General features: G+C 41.7%; 1 protein-coding gene across 1 annotated transcript in view; it reads right to left on the bottom strand.

The window, feature by feature from the left end:
• Positions 1-291: 291 nt before the first annotated feature.
• TPBG (trophoblast glycoprotein) overlaps positions 292-18,335 on the bottom strand; it is a 35,989-nt gene continuing 17,945 nt past the window's right edge. The window contains exon 3 of the transcript XR_012994870.1: positions 292-338. The gene's annotated coding sequence lies outside the window, so the exon portion shown is untranslated. The remainder of the gene's footprint in view (positions 339-18,335) is intronic.

The raw sequence follows: 18,335 nt of genomic DNA, 5'->3' as shown, positions 1-18,335 counted from the left end.
GATACGCCTATGTCTCGGTTGTGTCCCTTTCCCCATGGCTAGGCAAGGGGCCATGCGTGGGTTGGAGTTGCACGTGTGCCGACTCATCAGCCAGCCAATGCACATGACGAATTTGTTCTGACCAGGTTGCTGGCAATTGCTGTTACACTCACTCTGCAACCTGTCCCTCCGTGCAGGACATTAATTTAGATCTCTCTCATCTGCCCGGCCACAGACTTTCATGAAATTTGTAGGAAATTATTTGTCATTGATACTTTACCTTTCTGTCAGGTGGGCTTGTAGTCAGCACATGATAGATGGATGGACAGAGACAGCAAGATCACGTAAGCTGCATTCCCCTGGGAAACCAGACCGAAAACACATAAGGTATGCGTTACAGAACACACTGGCTTAACTTTCCTGGCCTGTAAATATGTTTAAACCACAAATCTTCCATGGGAAATACACAAGTTAGTGAGAAGCAGAACAGAGTGAACTCAAGATGAGTTCAGGATGATATACTGAGTGTCTGTATCTCCAGAAAGTAATTCTACTTCTTTCCACAGACAAGGACTTTTTTAATATTGTTTTTCTTTGAGTAATAGCATATCTCATACACCATTAGATATTACAAAATTTTCTAGAAATATACAAATGGATTTCAGAAGCTTCATTCTTCTACCATTTATAGTCTGAAAAGTATTAACAAGTTTTCCTTCAAAAGGCTGAAAAGTCTGAGCTAAGTGTAGAGTTACGTGAAATATATTCTCCCTTTTCATGTATTTTTCCTGAGTATCCGTGCCTACATTATTGTCATCAGCACGACCTATGAAGGTAATAGCATGGAGCAATCGATAAGATCAGGCTTTAAGCCTGCAGTGCTGCTAGCTTCTAGTTTAAAAAACAGAAGTGGAGGCAACAGGAGTCTGTGATTCCCTTTGTAAACTCATTTGAATCAACTCTAAATTAATTGTTACAATTGCACTGAGTTACTAGCTGCTCTAATAATACGTAAAGTATCAAGAATGCAAACAATGGCAATGAAGTCAAAGATATGAAAGTCTGCAGTAGGCTACATTGTGGAAATCCTTTTTGGTAGAGCAACTTTTGCAGATTTCTCTGCAAAATGATTGTTAAAGATGTTAAAGTACAGATAATGAACACCACTATGAAGTCCACTTCTAAAGCAATGTCGATTAAGCCCATGTTCCCTGAGGTTCTTGGAGGAAAGGATTATAAAGTAAGGCCTAGAAAATCTAGGTAACTGATTTAAATGTAACTTGGATTTGAACTGATAAGAAATAATTACCACTGTGTATAAATATGCCAACTTTACTGTTCCCTACACAGGACTAACTGGCATACAGAACTACGTAGGTCCAACTAATTTATTTTAGGTATTTCATATTCACTTCCACATTTTTACATGGTTGTATTTTTTGAAGAACTATTGTCATGGAAATGAAAATTTGTTCCCCCTTTTAATTTGATTTTTACAGGCAATTTTTTTTAACTAGAATTGGTCTCTCTCTGCCCATTAACCATTTTTTTCCACTGCCAGACTCAATGTCATGTAGGAGGACAAAAATATTGCATACTAGTGACAATGGGTAGTATCTCTAACCCAGCTGGCATGCTAGATGATGTTTTCTTGAGAAAATGTCACCCTCTGAGGAGAAAATCAGAATTTTTTTTAATTAGATAGATCCTGTCTGTGTTGCACACACTGAAGAATTTTGGCTTTTTCAGTGCTTATCTGATCCTCTTTATAGGACTAAAAAGTTATTTTGATTGCACCTGCTTCTGGTGGCTGAGTTATAGGCTAAAATAAGGAATAAAGAGCAGGTATAGAAGAACTTTGAGAAGCTCTAACCCCAGGTGAATATACACTCAGTAGTGCTCTCTCATTTCTAGGTAGACACAAAACATAAATGTTGGAACTGTCACCTGCCTCCGCCAAGAATCTTCTACAAAGTCAGACTGAGTCTAAAGGGTGTAAACTGCCATGCTCACGGCTCTTCTGAGAAAAAAATGGAAGTTAAGAGGATATTGATACAGCTGTAGAAGAATGAATGAAAACTGAGTGACTGATTTGTGCATTTGGGATAAAGCAGACCTGTGACAATAAGTTAACATGAACTGAAACAACTCCAGCAGGAGCCTACACCAAAGCTTAAAGCCAATTCTTGTGAGTGAGGCAGAGCAGGATCTTGGGCCTCGACCTCCCACATCCCAGGAGTATCTTCAAATGACTGGGATGGTTTTCCCCGCCAACCTGTTTGGGAAAATACTGCAGGAAGTTGACACCAGATCCACCAAAGTACTTAGGCTTTTAGCTCTTACTGAAAAGCTAAATAGGAGTTACAGGCTTGATGCCTTGAGAAACTGCATCTTAGTTTAGAGTTGTGCTGCCATTCAGAGGGACCTTAACAGGCTGGAGAAACGAGCTGAGAAGAATTTTATGAAGTTTAACAAGGGCAAATGCGAAGTCCTGCCCCTCGGGAGGAATAACCCAGTGTACTAATACAGGCTTCGGGCCAACTGGCTGGAAGGCAGCTTGTTGTAAAAAGACCCGGGGGTCCTGGTGGGCAACCAGTTGACCATGAGTCAGCAACGCATCCTCACAGCAAGGATGGCCAACAGCCTGCTGGGTTGCATTAGGAGAAGCATTTCCAACAGGTCAAGGGAGGTGATCCTTCCCCTCTCTTCATTACTAGTGAGATACATCTGGAGAGCTGGGTCCAGTTCTGGGCTCCCCAGTACGAGAGAGACATGGACATACTGGAGAGAGTCCAGAGAAGGGCCATGAAGATGATGAAGGGCCTGGAGCATCTGACATGCAAAGAGGCTGAGAGAGCTGGGCCTGTTCAGCCTGGAGAAGAGAAGGCTCAGGGGGATCTTAACAATATATACAAATACCTGATGGAAGGTGGAAAAATGATGGAGACAGGCTTTTTTCAGTGGTGCATTGACAGGACAGACAATGGGCACAAACTGAAATACAGGAAAATTTATTTAAATGTAAGAAAAACCTTTTTTTACTGTGAGGATGGTCAAACACAGGAACAGGTTGCCCAGGGAGGTTGTGGAGTCTCTGTCCTTGGAGATACTCAAAACCTGACTGGACATGGCCCTGTGCAACCTGCTCTAGGTGACCCTGCTTGAGCAGTGGGGGTTGGACGATGACCCTGTGATTCCTACTCTGGAGGCTCCTGTACAGGACTAGCGAGGCAATGATCACCCAATTGTCTCCTGGCACGTTTTTAATGTTTCATAATAAATAATGTAAAATATAGTTTAAGCAATTTTCTGTTTGTTTTTAACATCATGTCCCTCTAACTTGCTCACCACAGATTTTCATGTGGAACTTTCTAGTCAACACCAATTAGACAGGTTTCAGGCAGGGAAGATGCATTATGCCTAATGCAACACTTGTAATGTGAAAAGTATTATACAGAGTAAGAGCTGACAGCCCACCCTTGGGAAAATATGGAAATTTGGCTTAGAGCCACAGTTTAAACTTGGATTTTGCTTGTTAAATTCCCAGCAGGTCAGTGATTCAGTGTATGCATTCAGATAACCAGAGACAAGATATCTTGAAAATGACACCTTGTTACTTACAGAATGAGAAACATGGGATGAACTATTAACTTTCCTTCCTCTTTCTCCTAATAGCTTATCTATCCCATTTTTAACTCCTATATCTGTCAAGGGAAGAAGAAAACAAAAGGAAAATACATATGCTTTTCATTAGCATTGCTGTGACGTGTTACAAGCACATGCACAGAGTGGACCACCTTGTTAAATTCTGGCGACAGGCTGTGCTCAGATGCCTCCCAATTCTTCACAATGCACAAGTGACCTTTTCCAGCCACTCACCAGAAATGAATACAAGCTGGTACAAAACCAATACCAAATAATTTTAAAAGGATTAGCAAGCCTGGATAGTTCAGCATGTCCTGCTCTGTCGGAGAGGCACATGTAACTCCCTTTCATGGAAAAGGGTTATTTTCACCTCTCTAGTGGCAGCCCTGAGAGTGTTCTCCGTCATTCCCTTCCTCTCCACACTTGATATTTGTTCACAGAGAAACTCATGTCATTCCCCTTCTGAGTCCTACCTTCCAGGTGGTAAAACACAAAAATCTGTGGGATTTTTTTCTTTAGTTCCATTCTGTGTCTGTTATATCACTGCCCACCTTCTTCTCAAACTTTTTTGGTTTTGATGAACTGTGTTTATGAAAAAGAAAGCGCAAGCTAGAGATCAATGAATAATGAAACAAACTAAATTGCAAATATTTTATTCAAACTTTTGGGGAAAAATTTCCTTCTACAAGATATGAAAGTAATGAAAAAATGAATAGTGTATGGGAAAAAATATCATTAAATGCATTGAGTGACTTATTTGAGGAATATAATTCAATAATCCTTAGGGAAAAGAAAGTGCCCCACATGCCAAGCTTCTAACCTCACATACGCCTGCTTTCCACACACCAATCAAATCTTTAGATGCCATATTTGAGGCTGTTACCTCAGAATACCCCACTGGACAAAAAGATAGGTCAGTAACAACTATTACAGGTGATGATTCTAGGAAAAAGAGGCCCCATGCTCCCTGAAGGAGAGAATTTCTTTTCTTAGCATCGTGCATACTGGCAGAGTATTATACTGAGTGGTCATTCCTACCTCTCTTCCCAGTATTCTTGTAAAATTAGCCGTGAATACCTAAACTTTGTCACAGCTGTTGGAAAGATCTCCCAGTCTCAAATCCTGGAAAATTCTAATTCTTCTTAGTTTAGTATTATGGGCTATTGACAGACTGAGGGCATACTTTCTGGAGCCAGAAAAAGCAGGAATACTCATTTAAGTGCACTTGAAGATTCTGTGTTTTGAAGTCTTGATCTCCCTATATGTCAGGTTTTTAATCTGTAAAACACCCTCAACAGCCCTTCCTTTCTACAGTCCTTTTCTCTCATCTATTAAAACTGCAACATCTCGAGGACAAGGACTGCCTCTTTTCTATATGTTTGTATATCACCTAGTGGAATGGAGCCTCTGGATGCTATCATATTTAACTGGGTATTACCAGAGTGAACTCCTAAACAATGCAATGAAAATTAGTATTATCTATCATAAACCTGACAGTATTACAAACTAAAACAGCATAGTCTAGAACCTGACATTGGTCTTTGAATAAACACTTGAGATTTGATGATTGTCTTCGAGGGATGACTTAGTATGGGATTTGCAAGAGATGATGCAGTGGAGCTGTCTACTTGATATATTTTGATATGAAACTAGTTAATCCCCTGATATTCATTTCTTGTTTTGCTGGTTGATGCATGAAGACTCCAGGATTTAGAGTGCATATGGCTGCTCATCCCTCCTAGCTTTCCTTTTCAATCCTCTATAAAGGATCCTCTTCAAAGCTGGGCACAGATGCTAACAGCGGGTTGACGGCAGTTAACGGCACAGAGTCAGCCAAACCTCTTTACGAAATAGAAGTGCAACATGCTTTTCCAGGGAGTAATTAGAGCATTTTTCAGACTAGGGGCTCAGTGTTGCTGCTGACCAGTGGCTATTCCCACCTCTCATTCTTGAGAAAGGCTGTGGCCCTGTCAGTGGACAAAGCCTCACAACCACCCACAGTATTTGCTCCCAAATAATTTTTCTCTTTGCTTTCTCATGCACTTATCTACTTTTCAAACTCAGCATTTTGACTTAGAGTCTGAAAGCACTTTCCTGACATCCGAGTGCTCTCCAGGGCATCAGCCCACAATTAAAGCAAAGAGATCCTGAAGGGGTGAGCTGCAAGTGAGAATTTAATCTGTGCCTTAGGATGGATACGTAATACATCATTACTTCTTGTGTCTGCTTTTACATCTTCTTATGTTTTTTCAATTTTTCTTGCATGAAACAAGACAGATATTTTCTTGGCGGACTCTTGGAGGCCCAGAAAGAGGCAAAGAAGGTTGTGGGTGCTGCTGTCAGATGAAATCCACTCCTCATTTCAAATCCTCTTATTTCAAATCTACTTTTGAAGTGAGAGTCAGATTTTTTGAGGGGAAAACCAAAATCTTCAAGGGTGATAGTTGTATGCTATCAAGTAATAAAAATAGTGCAAGCTTTTTAACAGTTTGTTGGGTTTTTTTAATTGATGCTTAAAGCAATTATGACACTGTCTTGCTATAGCCTGTGCCAATGTGATGTAATGTGTGTTGCTCCACAGGCAAGTTGCTGAGGCTAATTTTCTCTAGTGTTTTGCTTTGGCACCAACAGCATCCCTCATTAGTTTCTTTATTAGTACATTTAAATACCCTTTTAGCACCATTAAGTCTGAAATGGCTTTATTCTTCGTTCAGCAGTATTTGTGTTCAACATATTTTCTCAGCGTTCCCTACAAGGTTCCTTACAACAGATGTTATGACGCAGTTGAAGGAACGTGAACCAAATTGTAGGTAATGGTCCATGCTTATTTGTTTTGTGTAAGCTGTGGTTTCTATAGCTACTGTACATCTGTTTCATGCCATTTGCTGATCACTTTCTGTGGCTGTCTCAGTCTAGATATTTAAAGCACGCTGTACTGATACTGCTCGGCACAGCAATCTGATAACAGCTCAACATGTGAACCAAGCTACAAATTTGGAAACATGTTTGAAAACAGCTGTTAAGTCTACATAGTAATTCTCTACTACCGGCACAGTGGCCACCTCACCAAAAATTGAAACACACGGAGGTCCAGTCTCAGCAAAAGACTTGAAAATACAACTAACATTGAGTGCAGTTAGGCATGGTCTTCAAGCTGGTGGTTAAATTGGGCTCCTAGTGTGGCAACCCAGAGGCAGAGACAGCAAATCTCTTCGTATGCTGCACTTTTACCAAAAATCAGAAAACATCCCTGGCTGAGGGATATAATTCTGTTGGGGTCGTTGTAATTACCTGAGAGCCGCACCAAAGATAAATTTGACTCGTCGTTTTTCTATTGAAGTTTTTCCTTCTGACATAGAAGCACAGTAGCAGAGTCTTGGCCCTTCAAACTTTGCCTTTATTGAAGGAATTCCTCTTCTGTCTTGAAATCTCTGCTTCTGCCATTGAAAATAATGCTATTTGGCTTAAACTGCTGGGGTTAAAGACTGACAGTAAGGGCTAATGTTTTGTAAACTTTACATCATTTGTGTACTTTTTTCCCCTGCCACCCTCTACCAGCCATCCTAGCTGCTTTTTCTGGTTTTGGTTGGTTAGTATGAGTTTGCTTTTCTAAGTGTATAAGGGAAGCAAAAAAGCTGAATTGGTTCATTCTGCCTTTATTGCTTACTTTCTGAAGGAAGTTGGGCTTACATGATCTGTTTTTCAAGTCTTTCTTTACAGTTGTTCATATGTCAGCTAATTTCAGCTATATTTGACCAAAAGGGTAGGGATCTCAAAGGTATTACGTGCTTGCAAACTACTTCTCCCTGGCTCCTTTTCCCCCCATGAAATACCCAAATTAGTTCCTCCACGGAGGAAAAGGCTGCAATGCTCAGCTGCATTATTAGACAGCTGAGAATCCACCTGGCAGACAGCCTCTGGAAACAGGACCTCTGAAGTGCTGCAATACACAAATCTGCTGGTTTCGGATAGTGCTAAATGCTACTTCAACTTTCATGGTAAAACTTAGGCGGTTGTATTAATTTTCAGCATTTTTTTTGCACTGAATTTTAAGGCATTTCTGGTCTTGATGGCAATACAATAAAACTTGAATCAGTTACAGTGTGCAAAAGTTTCTTTATATTCGATTAATAGGCTCATTTATTTCAAATATGATGAGAAGGTACCCAGCACATTAATTGCCTTCAGCAACTGTCATGTAATAACTGGCTGGGTTTTATTAGTTCATAATACGGGTCTTTCTGTCATAATCTGACATTATTGATTCTCTACCAAAAAAAGAATAAAAACAAATGTTCCCTTACTCTCTTCTCACTTCTTCTCAAATTTCAGATACTATCCATACTTTCTTTCAGCTCCAGCAGAGCTCATGGAAACTGTACTTTGAGGAAGCAAAGAACGCTTATTGCATATGAGAAGTTGCAGCTCTAAGGTAAATGTAAATTATATCCAGAGGAAAAAGAGAAATCAGATTCTTTACTCTGGCAAAAGTGTGAAAATCAGCAAGAAGAAAAACTTACTGAGGTCTTACTTCCATGGTAGAAGGGTTTTTCTAGGACTAAATATGCATATTTTAATCATGAAATGGATGAGTATAAGCTAAGCGTAGCCTAAGCAAGAAAAGCCTAGCCTGCTTTGCACCTGAGCTAGAGGCATTCAGGCTTGCTTTACCTGCGCAGTGCATCACCGTGGGTCATGGTTTGCACTACACACTGCTGCAGCAAAGAACACGACTGGTTTTTCCCATTTTGCTCAGAAAAGTTTCATTTTTCATTTAGAAGACGTTTCCGTGGCTCTGCTCCAGCAGTTTATAGCGTTGATGCGGCAATAAAGTGGCTGTCGTACTGCTGGCAGGAGCTGCCCGGACTTCTTGCCCTCCAGGGAGGGAGCGGGGAGCCGGTGGCTGCAAAGGGAAGATAAAGCCATCCCATGGCAGAGGCGGCGGCGAGACGGCTCCACGGGGCGCAGCAGGGCAGCTCGTGAAACACCAGCTGGGTAGGAGACTGTGACAGCTCTCCTCCTCCAGGCTGGGTTGTTTCTGTTTGGGTGTTGGGCACCGACAGGTCGGCGCATTAGGTCAGGGGCGGTGCTGCTGCTGCCGGGCTCTTTGCTCCCCTCGGGAAGCGGACGGGCACCAAGGCACGGACAGCTGGAAGGAGTCATTGGCCGAGTGCGGTCGGTAACAGGGCTTTTCTCCAAACACAGCCCAACCCAATTATCGTCCTGTTTGCTGTTCCAGGACAAAGGATGTTGAATATGACTAATGTACGCTTGTCAACTAGTGCGTGGTTCGATATGGCAGATCGGAGAAAGGGGCGGATAATGCCAATAAAATAGTATTTGCTACATGAGGCAGCAACATTGACTTGGATGTGTGGATCAGATTTGATACTCAGTCTTTCATTTCTCTCCTCCTCCTTTAGCAGCACTGCTTCTAATCATAATATATTATCGATTAGCCCAATATGAAAAGGTGTTAAATTAGGGAAAAAACAATGTTGGTGAGTTGTTTTTTTTTTCTTCCTTGGATGTGCAGAAAATCATGGACATCATAGTTACTAAATGAATAAAATGCATCTGCTGCTATAACATCACAATGTTATTTTATGACGCTCTTTAAACCAGAATACAAGGAAGAAAAGTTGTTATTTTTATATAAGCAAATATGATTCAAGTATCTGAAGCAAAAGTTTTTTCTTTCCTGCACATCACTGAAGGATTTAAAAGAATTGCTGAGAGGTATCTGCTTACTGAAATTCCTAACTTCACTGAAAGAGCCCATCAGTCTAATATTTTTTTTTACTTCTAGTTTTTACAATACTTTACAGAGTATATAATTACAGTTTTACAGACAATGATACAGACTATCAGTTATGTTATATGATGTATCAAGAAAAAAAATGGTATATTACATTTATATAAAACTCTTCCTCCAGTGCTGAGCTAACTCTCACACTTTCCCTGCGGCCAGAAAGACAATGATCCAAAGCACGAACAGACTTAAATGCATTTACTTCAAGCAAAGGGTTATGACCTGGTTTAACTATATCCTGGAGACTAGTTTGACTGGCAAGAGTGTCAGAGTTTGCAGGGTTGGTGCCTTAATCCTCCAGGCCTTTCAATGATATCTGGCACTGTAGTCACTCTGTCAGGGCTAATAAATGGCCCCGTGGATGATTACCTTTAAATATTATAGCCATTGAAAGTAAATTATTGATGAACATCATTACCTCATTTCTTTGAGGACAGCTTTTACTTCTATTACATTAAAAAATAAACAAAATAACAGATGGTTCACCATCTTTTTTGGTCAAAGGAAAAAAAAAACGTTTGATTGAAACTGTGTATGCTTTGTACAAGGATGATAATCTGAATTAGAATGCTATTTTTTTGTCAATTTTTTTTATTCTTGTATTTGATTTTGCAATGAAAACAACGCATTTTTTGTTCCTAAAAAGAAAAGAAAAGACCATACGCATGCTTTGGTGAATCATTTGGTGACTTAAATTTGCAAACTGTAAGTAGATGCTGCATAGCTTAGTGTTAAAATGTTGACCTTCTGGTGCAAAGTAGGCAATTTCTTCAAGAGGGTGGTTTTTCTTCCTACTGTGTATTTGGAAGAGTGTAACCTTGGGACTCAAGCTGTCACAAACACAAAGGAACATTGGAGAAGGGAAGAAATCTCTTTCTTACTGGCTATGAGAAGGAAGAAAATGGTTTGAGGCAGTTAAAAGCTCTACCTTTGCCTAAATTAGGAATACAGAGAAGGAGCCAACAACCTTTGTCCTGGAAGCAGAACTGAGTAACTACCTCCTTGCTTGGCTGCAGGAGGAAACTTTAGGCTACATATAGAGAGGTAGTGAAGGGCTTCAAAGTAGTGTTCGAAAACAGCTTACATACTGAGCAGAAAACCTACCTGACAAGAAAACAGGGAAGGAGAGCATCTCCCCTTTTTGGAGCTCACATGCCTGACTCAGAGGTGGAGAAAAATGTAGCTTCACTGAGGATTCACACACCACAAACCTTCCTTCCTGGCAGGTAGCTGCAGGCACAGTGCTCAGCCCTGGCGATGGGCGAACTCCTATCTCTGCTGCAGTGGGCAGAGGCTGGAGCGTGAGCAAGGGGCAAGGCTGTGCACTTAGCTGTGTATCGCAGTGGTGAACACCCAGCATGATGGGTTTTTCATACAATTGGTAGGGAAGCCTAGGGAGGGCACCCAGCTCTCCATCAGGCTGCCTCATGTCCATTCTTTCATGGCCCCAGGGGATATTGCATCCCTTCCCAAGCCTGTCCCAAGCTCTCCATGCTCTCTACCATACACTGGGACTCAGAGCCAGCAGGTCCTGGGAAATGGTATGAGTGTCTGCTGCTCTGGGACAGTGCACTTTATGATTTTAGTACCAGAAGCACTGCTCCTTAGCACAGCTTAGAGAATCGATAATTATGTTTCTATATTTCGGATACCTACTCAGGAGGAATTGTCCTACAAGGAATAACAGGAGTCCCAATAGGTGGAGAAATTTCCCCTTCCTCCCCTTCCAGAAGCAGAACAAACCTGTGCTGCTTCTCCACATTGAAGGACACAAGGCTTGCATTTCAGGCTTCCCTGCCTCATTGAGACCATCAATCATTTTTAGTGTATGTCATGTCTATGTCATTTGTTAAGCACTGAAACAAACAGTGGCATTCAGAGTCAGAAGCTGCTGTAGCTGGGGTTTCTGTTCCCAAAACCCGCCCTCCTCAATCAGTCACTCTGTGGGACCATGTCTCTACTTCAAAGAGGGCTGAAGATGGAGAGGCATGTGAGGAATGCTGAGCTGTTAAATCACTTAGCTCCTCAGTTCATTCCTGGACCCTTGCAGCCACACTACATATAAACTAGTTTTTTTTGGTTTTTTTTTTTTTGAAGAGTGCGCATGCACGTGTCTGTGTGTGTCTTTTTTTGAAAATTCTGAGCTTATTTCTGAAGCAAACCAGTTAGTTCTCTCTAAAAGAAAAACCATGAACAGATCATTTCATCCCACAGTCTACTCCAGGCCAGAACGTTTGGGTATAAATCACACCAAGTTTGGCTCCGTTCATTCATGACAGCCTTGTAACATCATCCCAGCAAGCACTGGGAACACTGGTCGATCCCCTTTCCACACCTGGGCAGTGTAACATGTACCATTGGCACTGTATTATACACACACCTTTCCCGTGCACTGCAGTACAGATCTTCCAGTTGCTATGTGGAAATCATAGTAGTGCGGGACCAAAGGACAACCAGACAGGACAAAAGCAAAAAAAATGTAATTCCAGATTAGAGACGTATATCTATAGATACAGAGATATAGAGGGGGGTGTGTGTGTGCATATATATAGCCACAAGCATAAGCTGGATCTTTTCACAAGGAGGCTGTACTTTAACCAGTAGCAGAAGCACTATTTCACATTTACATGATGAAGAGATACCACGTTTGCAGTAAGGCTGTATTTAACAAAGCTGGGCACTGTGGTGCTGTTCTAAAACAGGGGTCTGAGACATGGGCAGCACCTGCTTCCTCCTCAGCTCTTCTCCTGTTACTGCATTATATACAGAGAGCAATTGCTGGTCACTCTGTCTGCCTACTTCCCTGCTTAATACACAGATGGCCAGGCCTTGCACCTACTGCTTGTGCTTGGACCAGTGGCCACAGGACTTGGTGTTGCAGTATTTCAGGTGCTTTCCATTGAAAAGCAGCTGTTAGGTCTCGGTGCTAGAGGGGCATCCAGAGGAGACTCGGTGAAATGAATGTGCAGCATGGGTATGGTCAGTCTGCTCTAGCAGGAGCCAGTCCCAAGCAGTTAGGGCACCAGCCAACCCGTACCCTGGTTTGGTCTGAGAACAAGCACTGCTTTCTTGGACAAAAGCCTTTAGCAGTGGAGATGTAGCCAGAGAGCGCGATAGTTAGATGCTCAGAGCTGCCCTCTGAAGGTGTCCATCCCTGTTGATATGATGAGAAGTCTAGAATAGCCAGCAGATAACAAAGATGCCACAAGTGGTTGAAGAAACATTAGCTCCTACCTCCCTTCTTGGTGCGCTGCCTCCATAGAAAGGCAGGCAAAATCACTGCAAAAAGACTGATAGAAATGGAGTAGAAATTGCCTCTTCATTTTTTGACTGCCAATGGGCAATTTATAGGCAGTTGTGCTGGATTCTCAGAATAATCTACCTAAGGTTGTGCATTATTAAAATATTTAATCAGACAACTAAACAGCTCCTCACCATTACTTCCTGGGTGTGCTGGTTTTGCTGGGGTAGAGTTAATTTTCTTCATAGCAGCTAGTATGGGGCTATGTTTTGGATTTGTGCTGAAAACAGTACTGATAACACAGGGATGCTTTCATTATTGCTGAGCAGTGCTTACACAGAGCGAAGACCTTTTCTGCATCTCACACCACCCCACCAGCAAGTAGGCTGGGGGTGCACAAGAAATCTTCTGGTATTATAGGCAATTACCTTCTAGAAAGAGAATAATATAAGCTATGGTGCCTCCGGTCACCTCTTTCCCACACTTGCTGTAAGAGATTAGTTAATGCACATCTCCAGCAATGTGTACAGTTCCTCATATGGATATTGTAGTTTCTTTGGCGTGTCTGCTCCGGTCTTTCCCCTCTGTTTCTTTAGATGTTAGAAACAGCAAGACCTTATCCCTTCTCACAATCTCAAGGCAGGTAAAAATAACTGCTGCCCTACCTTCTGGAGACTGATCTGGATACTGTTATCCCACATTTATTCCCTTTACTTGCATATCAGTTCAAGCCCTAGTACTCCTATTCCCATTTTTGAAACACACTTAAAATGTTGAAATGTTTTTCAGGACCACAGTATTGATTTTAGGCATTTCTCAATAACTGCAGAAAGAGGCATCACGTTCAGGATTTGACATTTTCTTTAACACAGCAGCCAGGCCCCTGGCTTTTTAGGTAGCAGTTCTCGGTTAGAGCTGGAGAGTGCTCAAAAGAGGGTAAAAGAAGCGAGGAACCGGATTCAAGGCTGGAAGCTGTTGCTTCCCTTTGGGTAACATCCTACCCATCAACAGCTCTGGGCAAAGCAGTGGTTCCTGGCTCTCGCTGCCTTCCTGCAGGCGCTCTGGCAAGACACCACGGGTCAGCCAACTGGCAGAAGCTCGCCTCGCTGGGCCGATGGCTCACACACCAGCCGTCTGCAGTGGCCTTGGAGGAACCTGCTGGGAAGCATTGCCTGGCTCAGCGCGGTCCAGTAGCTGTACCTTGCCTTGGCGCAATGCCTCCTGGCATTGTGAAGCAGGCTGCTTGTTCCAAATGACACTCTTTGGCTAAAAAATGAGACAGGGTGGTACTTGCTACACGTCACCCATCTCTGAGCATGGGGGATAGAGGATATAGCCCATGTGAGTGCAGGAAAGCACTCAGAGTTGAGTGTGTTGTCCTAAGGCTACTGAATCAGAGCAGCTATATCTATCTCAGACAGTTCAAACAATGAAATTCTGAGCATCACTCTCCAGGCTTCCTAGAAAATAGTCTTCTGGTCACTTCCTCAGCTGTTGCTTACCATTTATGAGAGTATATGCTCTTTTGATGAATAATTCGGCAGTTACATTTACTACAGAGCATTAGGCTCCCAGAGGAGTTCAGATGTTCTCTCTCAAATTCCCAGAGCAACCTGAAGAATTCCCTCGGGTCTACTCTCCTTTAATGTCTCCACCTCAAAATTTAATACATGAATGACTTAAAAATTGTAGAAAATTATTGCAGATGCAATTGTATCTTCAAGTTTAGAAGGATCAAGTTTTTTAATGCATATTATTGAATTCCCAGTGAAGTTAGGGGTTTTTTTTTTAACCTTGCTTTTTCAGACTTGTATTAGTTATATTGTAATTTTTACCCTATGGCTGCTTTATCTTTGCTTTGATATCTCATTTGAAACAGTTAGTCTTTGAATCAATAGGCTGTTCATACGACCAAAGAAAAAGGGTAGCTAGATTGTCATCCTCAGACTGAGGAGACAGTGAGCCATTATCAGGTAGCAATAAATTCCTCATTATGAATCTGAGTTTCTGATTTCTCTCTCCTCAGTATCAAACAAAACAAGCTTTGCTACTGCTCTTAGTTCTTTTGAGGAATATAATACTTCACCTTATATAAAACAGATTAATATTGAAACACATTCAAAATAACAAGTGGGAGGGAACTCATCACCGAACAAAAAAACAGTGCAGTAAGTAAAGACCAGGGCTGCCCTAAGCTGCTCTGAAGTTCCTCTACTGCAATGCCACGTCACTTTTTATTGAAAGGGACTGCAGTATCACATCCAAGTTTGGAGACTCTGGAGAAGAAATGTGAGGTCTCCAAACTCCATTTCTTCAGTTAGAAGCATGGGCAGGGTAAAATCATGCTTGTTTGCGTCTCTGCTAGATTTATTTAGTCTGAGACGGAGCAGAAGCACTGCCTAATATTAAGGTTTCCTGTACCATGTCCTGCTCAGCCATGTGCAGCAAATCTTTCCTTGAGCATTTCTGTCACTGCTGAGAAATGAGCTATGCCATCTGGAAGGGCAGTTTACCCTGTTTCTGAAGACTACTGCATTGGCTTAATTGTAAAAGGTGATAATAAAACACACATTATTTCACAGGAATGATAAATTCCATTTTTTTTTCATTTTTCCTGAGAAACACAATATATGGGCCTTATGCTCCAGCAGCAGGCTTGCCTCACTCCTATGATTAGTATAGAAGAGCGTTGGAGGGCATAAGAGGAAAATGCATGCTAGAGGGCTAATTCACTCCGTGTGATACCAGAAGAGTGAGACTAATACTGTACAGGAAATCTCCCACCGTTGCACCAGCACCAGCCAGTGTCCGCTGCGACAATGGCAGTAGGGCTCCTCTAGACTGGGACCAGGTATTCCCGCTGCTACTCTGTCTGGCCAACCCTGTGCTGGGATCTGCAAACTCGTGGGGGGAAATTAAAGGTGGCTTTCTGGGTGTAAAAGGATCCAGAATTAAAGGGCGGATGGGGAACAGTGGATCTGCAGCCTATATTATAGGGAAAGCAGAATTAAATCTTTCTAACTTTTTGTTGAGATTTTTCTTACTTAAATTCCCAGCAGTACCTAGTATTACAGTTTGTGCTCATGAATATAAGAAATATCCTCTCTGTTATTTTTTCAAGCTGAAGCAGTTCACCGTGCAGTGCACTGGCCAATGCCGCTGCCTTGGTAGAAATGTGTAGGGGGACAGTGACAGGTCACACTAAATAAAGCTCTGTGGGTTTTTGTGCTTGGAGTACTACTTGCTCTTGGTTTCCATCACCATCTGCATCAGGAAACACATGAATGTGCTTCTTTTGTACACATTCAAACTGGTCATAAATTTTTATGGCCAAGTTTGCTGAACTTTCTCATACAAACACTGCAAACCGAATAACAAAGCACACCAGTTCATGTTTCAAAGGTGACTCACACCAGCTAGCAATTTATCATGGGATCTGTCACAGGCCTATTTTTGGTCTGCTCGCAACGCACACAACCTTACCGAAGACTCCCAGGTGTTCTGGCTCAGAGCGATGCAATATGGTGGGGATTGCCCTGAAACGAGTGAACCTGCTCATTAAAAATGATTTCTGGTATGAAACGGAGACAAGTAGCAGTTAGAACGTCTCCTTTTAGTGACCCTTCTCCTCTCTGCGGAGGTAGGATGCGCAAATGTGGCTCAGAGTAATGATAACTTGTTCTTAGAAAGAACGAGAGCAGGCTGGAGGGAGAGGAAGGATTTTTGGTTTATGCTCTGTTCAATGTATGTATCTACGTATTTGAATTGGCTAACTGGAATTGCCCAATGATACTCAAAAATTTGCATTTGTGAGTACACAAGACGAACGGCCATCGGCTAATCAAATCAATAAAATGCAGCATCTCTGTGGGAGGAGTAAAATGTAATTAAAATGGGATTTCTCTTTTAAAACTATTCCTTTTAAATACGTGTCTTCAGATGGTAAAACTCAACATAAATTGAAGATGGGATATGAAACTCTCTCCTCGGGATGCCGGGTGGAACTAAATGAAAATAATTCCATTTTCTATTAGGTTTTTCTTTTTTTACTTTTACACTATTTTACTAGATTTGATTAACTTTTCCTAGCAAAATTAAATAAAGTGGACGTCCTGTCATGCGTCACAGATTTCAGTACCAAGTGAGGAAATTCATGCACTGTATGTTATTCAGCTGTTTAAATACAGATTTTACTGGAAAATAAATGAAAAGAGATGCTTTCATGGCTGCAAACGTATATCAGATGTTCTAACTGCTTGTTTATATGTCATTAGGCTCTGCACTTGAAACACGAGGCTTTGTCTGTCTGTTGGTTGCGCTACTCAGTTTGAAATCAGACAGCTGCATATGATGAAGTTTTAAACATATTTTTAACAATATATCTTCCATTCCTGTTTTAAATGGGAATGACTGTTTCTACGTATTTTATCGCTTGGAAATATTTTAGTTTGTAGAAATGACCAAGAAAGCTGCTAACAAACAAAAAACCCTAAAGCAAGATACTTACTGCTAAATTTCTCTGCTTGCCCCTTTCTTCCAGTGTATTTCTTCCAGCAAAGCATTCTGCAACAAAACGGAAAAGCTGAAACTTTGCCTCTGGAAGCCTTTTAGAAGGGATGTTATAAATGTTTTATATTGCATCTCAGGGTATTATGCTGTTTCCCCAGGAGGCCAAGTCTTCAATACACAACTCTCGAAGTGTTGTAGGTTAGTTACCTGCTTCCTCATTTACTGTCTGCATGACCATAATGTTCCTTACACTAACCACGCAGTAATGAGTGGCAAGGAGAGTAATGTCTTTGGCTGTACGAACACCTCTCTTAGAGACTATTATATTTGCAAATGAAGTGATCTTTCTGTCACCGGTATTTTTTTTACATCTCGTCGCTGCTGATCAGCATGGAGTCTTTACAGAGAACTCCTATTTCCGTCCTAAGGGTCTTTTTCTATGGTTATTGTATTTTAAAAAGAAACAATTTTATAAACTAGTGAACCTCTTCTTCTCCCTGAAGGTCTGTCTTTCACTCTCTCTCTTTACAGACACAAAAATGCTAGTAGTTTTACACCAAAATGGCCAAGCACATTATGCATTGGTCAGGTCTTAGAAGAAAATATTTTTTTAATTTTTCTTCACTTTTTTTTTCTTTTTAACGCTCTACCTCTGGCTACACTGGGACTGACGCCACAGCTCTTTCTCGAGCAAAAAAGAGAACTCCGCGTGAGCGTACCAAGCTCTGAGTTTATGAGTGATGCCCACCATGCAAGTGGAGGCACGCGTGGCAGAGGACTCATCTCCTGTGTCAGCCTAACAGTTCCCTCTGGAAAACCCAGGGCTGCCCTTGCCTGGCCCCATGTGATCCCAATAGGCAGCTCTCCTCCTCATGTGAGACCTAACTGTGCAGCACAGTCTCCAGATCCCTCTCACTTTTGCCACGTTAGGCTCTGTGCTGATATTTTTATTATCAGAAAAACAATTACATTGTAGAGGGCTGGCACAGATTTCGGCCATGATATTTGCGACCCGTGGCAGTCAATAAGGAACTGAATGGTTTTAAATACATCCTGGACACAGCTGTGATCATGGTAGGGAGAACTTTCACTGCTCTGAAAGTGACAGGTAAAAAGTAATTTGATATTATTGTTCAAATTTTAATAGTC

This window comes from Aptenodytes patagonicus, chromosome 3, assembly GCF_965638725.1.
Source record: "Aptenodytes patagonicus chromosome 3, bAptPat1.pri.cur, whole genome shotgun sequence".
NCBI lineage: Eukaryota > Metazoa > Chordata > Aves > Sphenisciformes > Spheniscidae > Aptenodytes > Aptenodytes patagonicus.
This window is presented reverse-complemented; position numbering and strand designations above follow the sequence as displayed.